At 45.5% G+C, this 13,318-nt stretch overlaps 1 protein-coding gene across 1 annotated transcript in view; it reads left to right on the plus strand.

Moving 5' to 3' along the window:
- The first annotated feature begins 12,749 nt into the window (after window positions 1-12,749).
- CNTD1 (cyclin N-terminal domain containing 1) overlaps window positions 12,750-13,318 on the plus strand; it is a 175,810-nt gene continuing 175,241 nt past the window's right edge. The window contains exon 1 of the mRNA XM_069242020.1: window positions 12,750-12,943. The gene's annotated coding sequence lies outside the window, so the exon portion shown is untranslated. The remainder of the gene's footprint in view (window positions 12,944-13,318) is intronic.

Below are 13,318 nucleotides of genomic sequence, written 5' to 3' on the forward strand. Positions count from 1 at the left end.
CATCTTATGACCAAAGGAGAAGTTCCTGGCAACTTCCGTTGTTGCAGAATCTTTGGCTTCTTCCACCCGGAGGCAGCCCTTTTGCACCTTCATCCGGGGTTTAGTGGGCTCCTGCCCCCCCGGACACTTGCGTGACTCTTGGACTTGGTCCCCTTCCTTTACAGGTCCTCAGGTCCAGGAATCCGTCTTCAGTGTTTTGCAGTCAGTTGTTGTCCTTGCAGAATCCCCTATCTCGACTTTACTGTCTTTCTGGGGTAGTAGGGTAACGTTACTCCTACTTTTCAGGGTCTTGGGGTGGGGTATCTTTGACACCCTCAGTGTTTTCTTACACTCCCAGCGACCCTCTACACACTACACTAGGCCTGGGGTCCATTCGTGGTTCGCATTCCTCTTTTGGAGTATATGGTTTGTGTTGCCCCTAGGCCTATTTCTCCCTATTGCATTCTATTGTGATTCTACATTGTTTGCACTACTTTTCTAACTGTTACTTACCTGATTTTGGTTTGTGTGCATATCATTTGTGTATATTACTTACCTCCTAAGGGAGTATATCCTCAGAGAAACGTTTGGCATATTGTCACTAAAATAAAGTACCTTTATTTTTAGTATCTCTGAGTATTGTGTTTTCGTATGATATAGTGCTATATGATATAAGTGGTATGGTAGGAGCTTTGCATGTCTCCTAGTTCAGCCTAAGCTGCTCTGCTATAGCTACCTCTATCATCCTAAGCTGCTAGAACACCTCTAACCTACTAATAAGGGATAACTGGACCTGGCACAAGGTGTAAGTACCTCTAGGTACCCACTATAAGCCAGGCCAGCCTCCTACAAACCCACCCCCCCAGAACCTGCCCAGACCACCCACGACTGGTCCACACTCACCACAGAGAAAACAGTCATCATGAACAGCACCCATTCCGCAACCCCCTCAGACACCTGCCCACACCACATATACATCAGAGCCAGCGCATCCATCGCCCCCTAGCTCCGTAACACTATCAACTGCTCCATCAGTACGGGCACCTTCGCTGAGGACTGGAAACACGCCAAAATACGCCCTCTCTTGAAGAAAACTTCGGCCGACCCATCAAAACTAAAGAATTTTCGGCCCATCTCGCTGCTACCCTACCCCGCCAAAGCAATCAACGCACAACTACCAAATTTCATTGAAGCCAGCAACTCCCTGTACAGCTCCCAGTCTGGCTTCCGCAGCAATCCCAGCACAGAGTCAGATTTCCTGGCAGCCACCGACAACATCCGATTACTCCTAGACCGTGGCCACACCGCAGCACTCAAACTCCTCGACCTCGCAGCAACTTTCAACACAGTCTCCCAAAGCATTCTGTGCACCAGACTCCACGACATAGGAATCCGCGGAAGAGCCCTGGAATGGATCCACTCCTTCCTCTCCGGGAGGATGCAGAGGGTCAGACTCCCGCCCTACACCTCCAGACCCACAGGAGTCAACCGCGGAGTCCCCCAAGGATCTTCACTGAGTCCCACGCTGTTCATCATATACATGGCCCCTCTTGCTGCCATTGCCAGAAGCCATAGTATGAACATCGTGTCATATGCCGAGGACACACAACTCATCATTTCCCTCACGGAAGACCCCGGCATGGCAAAAAGGAACTTTCAAGCATGAATGGAAGCCATTGCCACCTGGATGAGAGAAAGCTGCCTCAAGCTCAACTCCGACAAGACGGAGCTCATCATCTTCAGAAATGCCACCTCAGCTTGGGACGACTCATGGTGGCCAACATCCCTCAGTGCACCCTCTGTGCCGGCCGAGCACGCCCACAACTTAGGAATCATCGTTGACTCCTCCCTATCCATGACCCGCCAGGTAAACTCTGTCACCTCCTCCTGCTGGCACACACTCCGCAAACTCTGGAAGACCTTCAGATGGATCCCAGCAGGCTGTCGCAGGGCAGTCACCCACGTCTTAGTCATGAACAAGCTCGACTACGGCAGTTCCCTCTACGCCGGCACCTAAACTAGGAAAATCAAAAAACTTCAACTCTTCCAGAACGCCGCCGCCAGACTCATTCTGAACCTCCCTCGCCGAGAACACATCTCCCAACACCTGAGGACCCTCCACTGGCTACCGGTTGAGAAGCAAATCACCTTCAAGCTTCTCACCCACACTTACAAGGCCATACACAACGCAGGACCAGCCTACTTTAACCACCGCGCCTCCTTCCACACCACTGCCAAGTACCCCCGCTCCGCCCAGATGGCCTTGGCCACAGCCCCTCGCATCTGCAAAACTAACGCTGGAAGACAATCTTTTACGTACACTGCAGCAAAGAGCTGGAACAACCTCCCACTGCCCCTCAGACAAAGCCCATTGCTCACCATCTTCAGAAAGAACCGCCCCAGACCCTTGAGACCCTCATGGGTGAGTAGCCATGCTTTATAAATACTGATTGATTGATTGATTGATTAGCATATGACTCCTCCCTAGAGAGCAGCATTGGAGTGCCACTGAGAGGGAAGCCTTTGCTATGGTTTGGTCCCTGAAGAAGCTGAGACCATACTTGTTTGGGACTCACTTCAAAGTTCAAACCGACCACTTACCTCTCAGATGACTGATGCAGATGAGAGGGGAAAGCCCCACACTGTTGAGGTGGTCTATTTCCCTACACGGTCTGGACTTTACAGTGAAACACAGACCAGAGACTGACCATGCCAATGCAGATGGCCTTTCCAGGTTTTTCCACTTAAATGATGAGAACTACCAGGGTGTAGGTTAGTTGATCATCACCTTTTGTCTGGTGGAGGGTTCATGTAGAAAAGTGCCCCTTTATGTATGGTCACCCCACACTTTTTGCCCCCAGTGCTGATGTGTATGACTCTATTAATGCACTCTGTTAATGCAACGCCTGCTTATCAGGCTCCACTGCCTGTGCTCACTCCCTACATTGATTTGTCAACATGGTGATATCTTGATTGATAAGACTTTACCCTCTTATAAACGCCTAGTAAAAACAAATTGCTGATGGCAGGTCTGCCACTACAGACTGCCAGAGCAGAGCAAACTGCTCGAGTTCAACTGTGCCCTCACAGTGAGTGGCACAATCCCATGCACTGCTTACAGATATATCAGACACCCCTAAGATAGGCCTCTGCAACTCAGGAGGTAGGGTGTATTATATTTAAAGTGCAGGCAAATAAGCACAATCTTATATGTCTCTATAGCATCCTTTCCATTAAGGTACACTCTAAGTGCTGACTGGTCCATAGGACAACATGGGACTTAAGCCCAGTGAAACCCGGGCTGGTAGCTCCATTATGGTACAGCCTAGATATGCAGAATTTCACCTCAAACAACTTGCTTTCTCTCCCCCAACATGAATCTAGTGTCGCGGGACGGCCAGCATGCACCCAGGTGGCACACTAGAGGTTGCTCACCTGTTTGCCACCCTTCTTTGTGCTTTGACCGGCCATCCCACGCTTTTTCCCAGTCTTGCTGCCAACAAGGCAGGTTTCTGACCTCCTGCCAGGCAGCGTGGGTGCTTCCCAAGAATCAGGAACAAAGGCTGAGGCAGAAAGGAGGTCACCTCCCATGTTAGCCTTCTGTGCTGTCCCCCAGTCGAGGAAACAGCCCTCCCCTGCCCCCAGACACATTTACTTGTGGACAGGTAGGAAATTAGGTATGTAGGTCTGTGCACACCACCCTCAGGCTGACCACATCTCTAGGGTGAGCAGCCTGGTCTCTGCAATAAATTTCGATGTCTGCCATCTTAGGGGTGGCAGAATAGAGGGTTCTGGGTAGCTAAATGTGGTCACCTCCGGGGAAGATTAGCTGTAGGAGTTAGCTGCCCATTGGCCACGATTCTCCACATCGCTGACTTCCCTAAATCCAGGACTTGAGGGACACCCCTGGCACCAGGACCTATGTTCTGATCGACCAACTTCTAAGAAGGACAAAGAAGAGCTCTGCATCACCAACAACCAGACTCTGCCTGCTGCACAAAGGGAAAAGAGGGATACTCTGTCCCTGAGGCAGCAGACTAGTAACTGCGTGAACGACCTTTGTCCTTGGCTGAAATTCATCACTCCCAACCAGAAGGACCCATGTGGAAGCTAGAAGCACACTCAGACTCCCTTGGACTGGTGGCACCAGTTTGCTGCAAACTGCAGGTAAAAAGACACTCTGGAACCAGGCCCGCTGCGGGATCAACTGAATCCAGTTGGTGAAAGGCACTGTGGGAGTCATAGTCCGGCCATCCATGAAGTTACAGGCCGCTACCATGTTCCCCTAGACCTCCAGATGTCTCTAAAGCATTTTGCTGTGCTAACCGCTGCCAAGACTTGTTGGTCACCAGCCCGGTAACTGACCCATTAACTCAATGCTGCTGCAGGAAGGCACTTCCCAGCACTTGTGACTGACATCAGCAATGACCCCGCAGCTGAGATTTTGCATTTGTCACAGCACTGTTCACACTGTAAAATGCACAACAGCCCCTTGCAGCACCACAAACAGCTAGGACAACTCTGCACCCAGACCCCACAGACCAGTAGAAGTGAACTGACTGCTGTGGCTTAGTCCCAGGACCCGCACCACCTTAACCCTGCAAGTGTTCCCCAGAGCGCGACCTCCAAGTGGTCGTTTGTTACCAGTGGCTTCCTGACATTGATTTCAAGGCGAATCCCGTTCAGCACAATGGACAGCCAGGTCAACACTGCATCCAGACTCCAAGGGCCAGGTAAAACTGAACTGACTTTTGTGATCTGGTCCTAGGGACTGCACAACCTTAACTAAACCCCAAAAGGGTTCCACGCAACATTTAAATGACAATTCTGCTGTGATTTAATATTACTTCTAAAACCTATAATTCTGATTATACTTATTCAATTCTGTTCATTTTGGTGTCCAAATTAAGATAAAAAATAAGCTTTATTTTTATGAACTGGTCTCAGATTTCTTTCAGGTCCTGTCAATTACTTATCCATGTTGGTGCTCTGAAATGCTTAATGTGTTATATTAAGTAAAGTCTGACTGCTCTTTGCCATGCTACCATGACTGAGCTAAGGATTTACTATTGTGAATCCAAGGACCAACTTTTGGGTATTGTGAGAGAATTACATAATACTCCACTTTCCTACATCTGTATTTTTCCACTAGTGCTGATTTCTGTAAACAGGCCTTTAAATCTTGTTCTTATCTTGTCACATTTGCTGTGCATTCAAAGATAGAGGTCAAGTGTCAGAGTTTCTCTTCCAGGTAGTTTGCTGTTTACTTTTCTTTCTCTGACTTCAAAGTGAGAGGATTAATGTGACAATCATGCTGACTCTGGGGGAGTGCTTGGGGAAGGCTGTAGGATGATGTTTTTTTCCTACCAGACAAAAATGCTTAAATGTTTGTAAATTAACTGTGCAGATAACATTTCAGAATTAGAAAAGCCCAAATGAAGCACATCTTTTGGTAATTCTGAAGTGTGGTGGAAATATTTTAAAACAATCAAAACAAATCAATACACTACATTATTGTGTGTGTGCTGTATACTTTAATCAGTGAAACTGTATGTTTGCAAATGTAAGGTTTTTTTTTTAATTGAAGTTGTGGTGTCTGTAATGGAAGTATGCCACCACACCATGCATATTCCAGTGTATGCTACTCCACTCTACTCTGCACCACTCCTTGCCTCTGCACCCTGCACCACTGCACTCTACTCCACTCTACACCACTACATTCTGCTTCAGTCTGCACTACTCTACTCTACACCACTACAATCTATCCCACTTCACTCCATGCCTCTCTACTCTGCACCTCTCTGCGCCAATGCACTCTACACTACTGTACTCTTCACCACTGCCCTCTACATGACTCCAGTCTAGGCCACTCCACTCTACTATTCCCAACTCCACTCTAGGCCACACTTCAACACCTCTCTCTACACCACTGCACTCTATGCCAATACACTCTACACCAATGTACTCTGTGTAACTCCACCTTATGCCAATCCACTGTACGCCGCTCTAATCTACTCTGCACAACTACACCCTATGCCACTGCACTCTACACCACTTTATGCCATTTCTCTGCACCACTCTACCCTGCACCACTCTACTCTACGCAGCCTCACTCTACTCTGCATCACTCCACTCTACAACATTTCACTGTCCTCTAAAACAATCTACTCTACGCCATTGCACTCTATGCCACTCTGTGCCACTCTACTCCATTCCACTATACACTATGTCACTGCACTTTACGCCAATTTACTCTACGTTAATGCACTCTGTCACAGCCCTCTACTCTGACCCTCTGTATTCTAAGCCACTTCTCTCTATGCACATATCACTGTGGCTGACATCCAGGTGTGGTCTGGTCACTCCTGTGAATCTTCTTGTGGGTTCATCAACTTTGGAGTCCTGCTTGTTATGACAGACATCTTTCAGGATGAAGAAGAAAGAGGAAAGATGTTTACATCAAAGAAGAACCACAACATAACATTTGAAAGACTCAGACACTAAATTACATTTTGTGCCTGGAAAAGGACTATAAGTAAGGGAGATTGAGACATCAAACTTTGTTATCTGCTGAGCAGCCAGACGGTCTGTGTGAGGAGGGGAAGCACTGCAAGCCATCTACCTGTGACCAGAACTGAGTGCCCAGGCCTGCTAGTCGTACCTGCTGGGTAAGGGAACATCACCCCGGGAAACCAAGACCACTTGCCCTGGTTTACCAGCACTTGCCTGCTCGCCTAGACCACTGGGCCCTGTGAGGAAGAGGAGAGTGTTGGAAGGAGCGAGGTCCAGGGGGATGCCCTATCGCAAGGACTCCCTGTGAGAGGTGTGAGGTATCCGCCCTTGCATTTATTGGGCCATAGCCCATGTACTGGATTGTCTTGGTGACTCCCGTGCACCACAATGGGCCCAAGTGGGCTGAGCTGAGGAGTCAGGGTGAAATGGTGGCCACCAGATCTGCATGACCTCCTGTTGGGTGGCCCCGCGTTCCAGAGAGAGGGACACAGTGAACATCAACGCCAGGTCAGTATGACCAGACTTGCGAGTGCCGTGGCGGCGACCTTATATGCTAGGAGGTGCCGCCGGAGACACTGACGTCAGTGGTTCGGCCCATCGCCATGGACTGAGGAACTCCTGCTGTAACCAAGGCGGGTCTAACCTGCATACTGTGAACTGCATTAAAGGAGGCCCAAGGATCAAAGGATCAAAGGACATTGCTGGAGCCATGTTAAAGCAAGATCAACCTCCCCCTCAATTACCTCTCTCCTGCACAAAGGGAAGTGTGATTTACCATGCAATCACTAGAGGGGGAACTACCCTGATCGCCAGAACCAGCTGGTAGCGTGGCTTGGAGGAGCCTGCGCTTGCCGGGTTCCGCTTCATGTGACCGCATGCAGCCCGACTATGCTGATCCGGAGCAAGACTTTGCTTTGCTGCTGAAGGGTTCCACACCGCCAGAGTGGGTAAGTCATGAACTGGGCCTTTTGGGCCCTAGGGGACATACTGCCATCAGTACTGCAACCCCGTACACTCTTGTTACTGAATTTGCAAAAGAAGTCAGAGGAGAGAACTCTTGAGTACGGTATAACAGTTTGCTTTCCCTGGATGTGGTCATAAGTGAATGAGGAATAACATCATATCTGTTGCACTAACGTTAGTAGGACAGGGAGTGGCCTTAAAACTACTAGAGCCCCAACCTCAAGAGAGATTGTGTTATTACTTTTGAATGTCATTTACCTTTGCCTGTGTAGAATTAGAATTAAAATATTTCTTTTTATATAAAAATTAGTATTTGATTTTTTGTTTGTACAGCGCATTCCAGGCGTGGCATTGAAGCGCTTTGTACTGCTTGCACATTGAGTTATGAGTCACTTTCACAGAACTGTATCTGAGTTCCCCCCTCAAAGAGCCTTGACTTCCCGTCCGATGCCGCCTAACTGAGAGTCAGGTGCCGAAGGGATGCTTGACCCAGTTGAGCAGGATCCATAGTAGGTCAGGCCCGGGATATCAGGATTGAAAGTAAATTCCTGCTTGCCTCGGTCTCCTGTGAAAGGGGTTCTGACATGGACTTTTGAGCACTAGAAAAGTAGAGACACTAGGAGATTGGACAGGTACCAACCTCATTCAATTAACTTACCACCCTATACATCCCAATACTACTGAGTTTAGATGGACGACTCCCAATCATTTAAGCTAAATATGATACTGTTTTAGCTGTCTTCATCTAAACATGTCTTCCACCCCAGTGCACGTTATAGGGGCATTAAAATTCCTTGCTCTTTTTTCTATCTCTTATGCTAACGTGTTTTCAAATATTAGCATGTATGCCTCTACTACTCTTTTCACGTGTCTGCTGGGTGTGTAACACTTGACATATACATTTGTTTTTGTGGTTCCTTTTCTCCTATATTTAATTGCTGATCCTTCTTGAGCTTTTCATTAAAATGCATTGGACTGAAAAGGTGGAGGATAACCGCAGAAAATACTTTTTTTTAATTTAAAAAAAGTGCAACATTCTCATATTTAGCATCTTACACTTTTTGAACTGGCTATGGTCCTTCTGACTCCGTAATAGCAAAAACACAAGGAATAATGTGTATGCCTGCCATGCAATGATGAAGCACACATTTAGAAATGAAGACATTGCTTTTTCAGATGTTTTGCACTCATGCTATCATTTATATGTCAAACTCAACAAGTTTCTGACACAATACATAAACATAAATTGTGATATAGTATATAAGATGTGTGATCCTGTTACATTTGTATTATCGCTATGATATGGCCCCCTAACTGAGCTCTTTATAAAAACAAGTACAATACATGTTATCACATATAGAAATGTGAAAATAAATATTTTATGTCATCACAAACTATATTTCACATGTAATGCTTTTAAATGTAAAAGGATAACTGTGTATAAAATCATTCAATCTAAGCCAAATGTAAGCTATCTTAGTTATAACATTTAAAAAGAACACTTCTCGCTGACAATAAATAAATGCATAAAGCTGCTTGTATTTTTCCAACAAGTAGCATTCCTTTCTGAAAGAGACAAACTGGCAGCAATACATCCTGTCTGAAAAGAGTTTTCTCCTGTTAGATTTGAAGAGTTCTCAAAGGTCGAGTTTGAATTTCCTTAATGAAACTTTCCAGCAAGAAACTAGTTCTTAAATACCAATTCAGGAATTAACTTCAGAGAAGTAGTCACAATGGAATCAAAAGGAATTGCAGCAGTGAACTAGTGCACATGTTAAAGCGCCACATTGAAGGTCTTTTTAGAACTGTGGTCTAGTCTTAGTTGATGTAGTGATGTGTTATGTTTAGAAGTCTGGGGAGCGCAAACACGACATCTAGCTCTCTTTGTTTCAGCCCAAGCTGCTCCGCTGATTTCAGCGTGAAGACATTAAAGGTGGTTAATTTCAGCTGCTTGACTTGAAGAGTTTGTAAAGGTCAAGTAAGAAGATTTCAAACAGCCTTTGTTTACTTTTTCCCTTTCTGCTTAACTGTAAGAGTTCGCACAGGTCACCTTTTGATTTTTACTTGAAGTGTTCTCAAAGGTTGAGTTTGAAGATTTCCAACAGTTATGTAGGAGCTGGTAATGTGAGATGGAAAAATAACTTAGAAAGCTTTGTTTTCTTTTTGGATAGAAACCTCAATTCAAGAACATATCATTTGCTTTAGAGATTATTTAAATGCTTGGTGTTTATGTGTTTAAAAGTGACTGCAACCTGGGACGAGTTTAATTTTTGAATGCCTGACAAGTCACTGAGCTGTGTTTTTGTTTGTTGGACCTAAAATCAGACTTTCGCAAAAAAAAGTCTAATATTAATGTGAAATTGCAACACTTTGTTCTTTTGTTCTTTTGTTCTAAACAAATGTATTTAGTTTTAAGCCAGTGTTTACTAGACAGAATATAAATATGTTATAGAAGAGTGCAGTCAGCCAACAAAGTTCGGAATGTATTAAGGTTATTGGCAAGAGACTTTCGTGTGTGTGAAATTCACATCCACTCTGATATCTGAAGCAATCAGTGTATTTCTGTTCTTTAGGTAAACATCCTTTGCCTAATACCACAGTCAACAACTGCCAGCTGCTTATCTTCTCAGTCCCTTTTTCCCTGGGGGACTCCTTTACTCAAATGTAGCACTGACTAGGAGTCTCAGAGGGACGAGGAATGAAATATTCTACAGCCATCCATGTGGTGGAGCCCAGGTATTTATTTGAATTTGTGACAGTCACATAATAAGCGTCCCTAGTGCTTTCTTACTCCTATTCCCATCATTCTATCAACCTATTATGTTTTCCTGTGCAAATGACTCATGTCACAAGCCCACTGACATGATTTGTATGTTGCAGACAAATAGACATCTACACTGTGGTAGTGTTATGCCTTGAAAACGCCAAAACTGCTAAAAAACATTTCAGTTTGACAGATCTACACAACATTTTTCCATTAAATGCATAGGAACTTCTTGGGACCAAAAGGGGTTTGGCAAAGCTTATTTATTTTAGTAAGCCATTTACTTACATTGTGGAATCCTCCATGTCAGTGGTTCCCACCCTTTTGACTTCTGTGGACCCCCACTTTATCATTATTGGAACCCGGGGACCCCCACTGAATCATTATTGGAATCCGGAGACCCCCCAGTGAGTCATTACTAAATGCTGGGGACCTAATCTGTTAATATTATTTCATTTTCTAAGCAGTCGCGGACCCCTTGAGGAGGCTCAAAGAGCGAGCTATCGAAAGTGCAATAGATACGAACACCTGACCCCATTTGCTAATTCTGGGGCTCTGACTCTGTGTGAAGGCCCCAAAAAGTACCAGACATGCTTCCGGAACGACCTTAGCGTGGAGACCAAGGCTGTTAGCAGCAAATAACATTTGCCAGAACTGCCCCAGCTTCTGACAAGTATAAAACACATGAAGCAAGTCCCCAGTGCCTGCTTGGTGGCAGAGAAAACAATGATCCAAGACTGTGGGATACATTCTGTGAAGGGCTTTAAGGGTATAATAGGTCATCCATCGAGACAAGAAAGACATTTTATGAACATTTGCTGCTCTTAATGACTTGTACCCGATCTCCAAAATAATCTGCCAATCACTTGTCACAGACACAACATTGTGTTTTCAGCCAGATTTTTTCTAAAAAGCTAGTCACTTGTTCCTGGACCCCGTGACTGCATAGCAACCTGCACCAATTCCCAACTCCTTGGAGCTTGGATCTTATAAACATGCGCATGGCTGGGTGGGCATCTTGGCTTACTTCCTGACAATGATTGATTATAGAATGAATAATCTGCTGGAAACTCAGAAGAAACTATTGCACTGATCGCCACACCGCGTAAGAAGTTCTGGCCAAGTGATATATTTGCCCCTCAAAAAAAAATGGCAAGCACCTTCAAGCCACATGAGTTCCAATACCTGATCTCAGTTTTACATATAATCAATCCAAAATGGTAATAGTCCTACGGCTTAAGATAAACTAGCCGGCTGGTATGTGATTCGATACGAACAGAGCTTTCATCCAACTGCCCATCTCCTGCCGTGCCTTATACCTGGTTTTCTTTGGCAATTTCACTGTCTTAATAAAAGCTGGCCAACTAATTTCTGATTCCTACACATTTTTTCCCCAAAAATAAAAGATCTAATATCCCACTTCCTTCCAACTTCTTGCAAAAATATCAAAAATTGACACCTCAAAGTATGTCTGCACATGAGGAAGCGCATTGCCTAATTGCAAAACAGAATATTTTACCATAGGGATTTTCCTGTTCCAGATAAAACTTCTAACGAGTGAATCTAGATCTGTAAAATAGCTGTTACTAACTTTAATAGGAATATTTGAGGCAGGAATAAAAGTAAAGGTAAAACAGACATTTTGATAAGTGCAACCCTTCCAAACACTGTCAGGGGGAGAAGCGACCATCTTTCCAACAGCCCCCGAATCTTCTTCAGCATTGCCATGTAATTTAATTGAAATAACTGAGAGTAGTTGTTCATTACAAATATACCTACATAGCGTATAGGGCTCTGAGAACTACCTTGCTGCTGCAGAGAAACAGGCAAATCACCCACTGCAGCATTAAAAAGCAGCAGCTCTGTTTTATTTTGATTGATTTTATAGCTGCCTATTCTCGTGAATTGCTTTGCGCATTCATGTTGTCGTCATGTTGTTGGGTTTCAAATACAGAATATTGTCGTCTGCGAACAACTTGGACATACCCACCACTGGTGCACAGATCCCCTCATTACTCGAAATTCTGACAGCCAGAGGCTCAATAAAAAATGGATACAAAATTGGGGATAAAAGAAACCACTGATGGGTGACTCTTTTGATTGCCACTGTTCCCACCAGACTGGAATTCACAAATATCTTGCCTTGATATAAATCCTCAATTATTGGGATGAATTGTACAGGGAAGCTAAGCTTCCTTAAGCTGTAAAACAGTGCCTCCCAGTTAACCAGATCAAAGGCCTTCTCCGTAACAATCACTATTATTGCTCCGCTAATCTGACTGAATGAGAAGTAGTCTAACACCTGTATCCTGAGCACGGACAGCAGGCGTAGCCCACATGCTCTGCCATTAGTGCACATGACTTGGCACGCCTCCAACATCGCTGCAGACCACATTGAAATATCACCACAACAGGGGGTTGTTGTTGAACTCTCGTACCGAGGCAAGAAGCCAGCAACAGAAACGGCGCCACGGTTTGTAGAATCCGTTTGGCCATTCCCGGGAGGATTATTGTCGGAGTGTGCAGCTGCTCTTGCTTTACAACGCTCCAGTAACTGAAGGAAAGGAGCGGTGGAGGGTAACTGGGGGAGAACAGTTGAAATTCTCACATTAAGTCCTCATAGGGCTTCTGTCCGGCCACCACAGCTCAAGTATAGGAGTTGAAGTCCACCTGGAAATACAATAATGTGCACTCCCCCCAACGCCGCTCTTCTCGTGGGCGAGGGTGAGTGAGAACAGCAAGCTGTGAGGGATATTGATGGAGGTGGGGAGTACGGAGTGCTGAAGGCAAGCTGGGGGCAAGCAATTGTGTTATAGCCATTGTGTAAAGCTGGCATAGAGTATGAGAAAGCAGCGTTTCAAGACAGTTAATGATGCTGGTACTTTGAACTCCCCTCCTACCTTGGCCCAGAGAGCAACGAGACGTGCCTTGCACGCACAGTCAGTTGCTTCCCGGGCAAATGACAGTTTCCAATGGAGAACTGATTCCAAGATGACAGGGAGTTCAGCGTGTTGCCCATTCAGGATACAGAATGGAAGCAAGATGGAGGCTGAGAACGGCGATCAGCATGTGATATCGGGGTGGCAGCAAAAGGGCCAG

Source organism: Pleurodeles waltl, chromosome 6 (genome assembly GCF_031143425.1).
Source record: "Pleurodeles waltl isolate 20211129_DDA chromosome 6, aPleWal1.hap1.20221129, whole genome shotgun sequence".
NCBI classification, from domain to species: Eukaryota; Metazoa; Chordata; class Amphibia; order Caudata; family Salamandridae; genus Pleurodeles; species Pleurodeles waltl.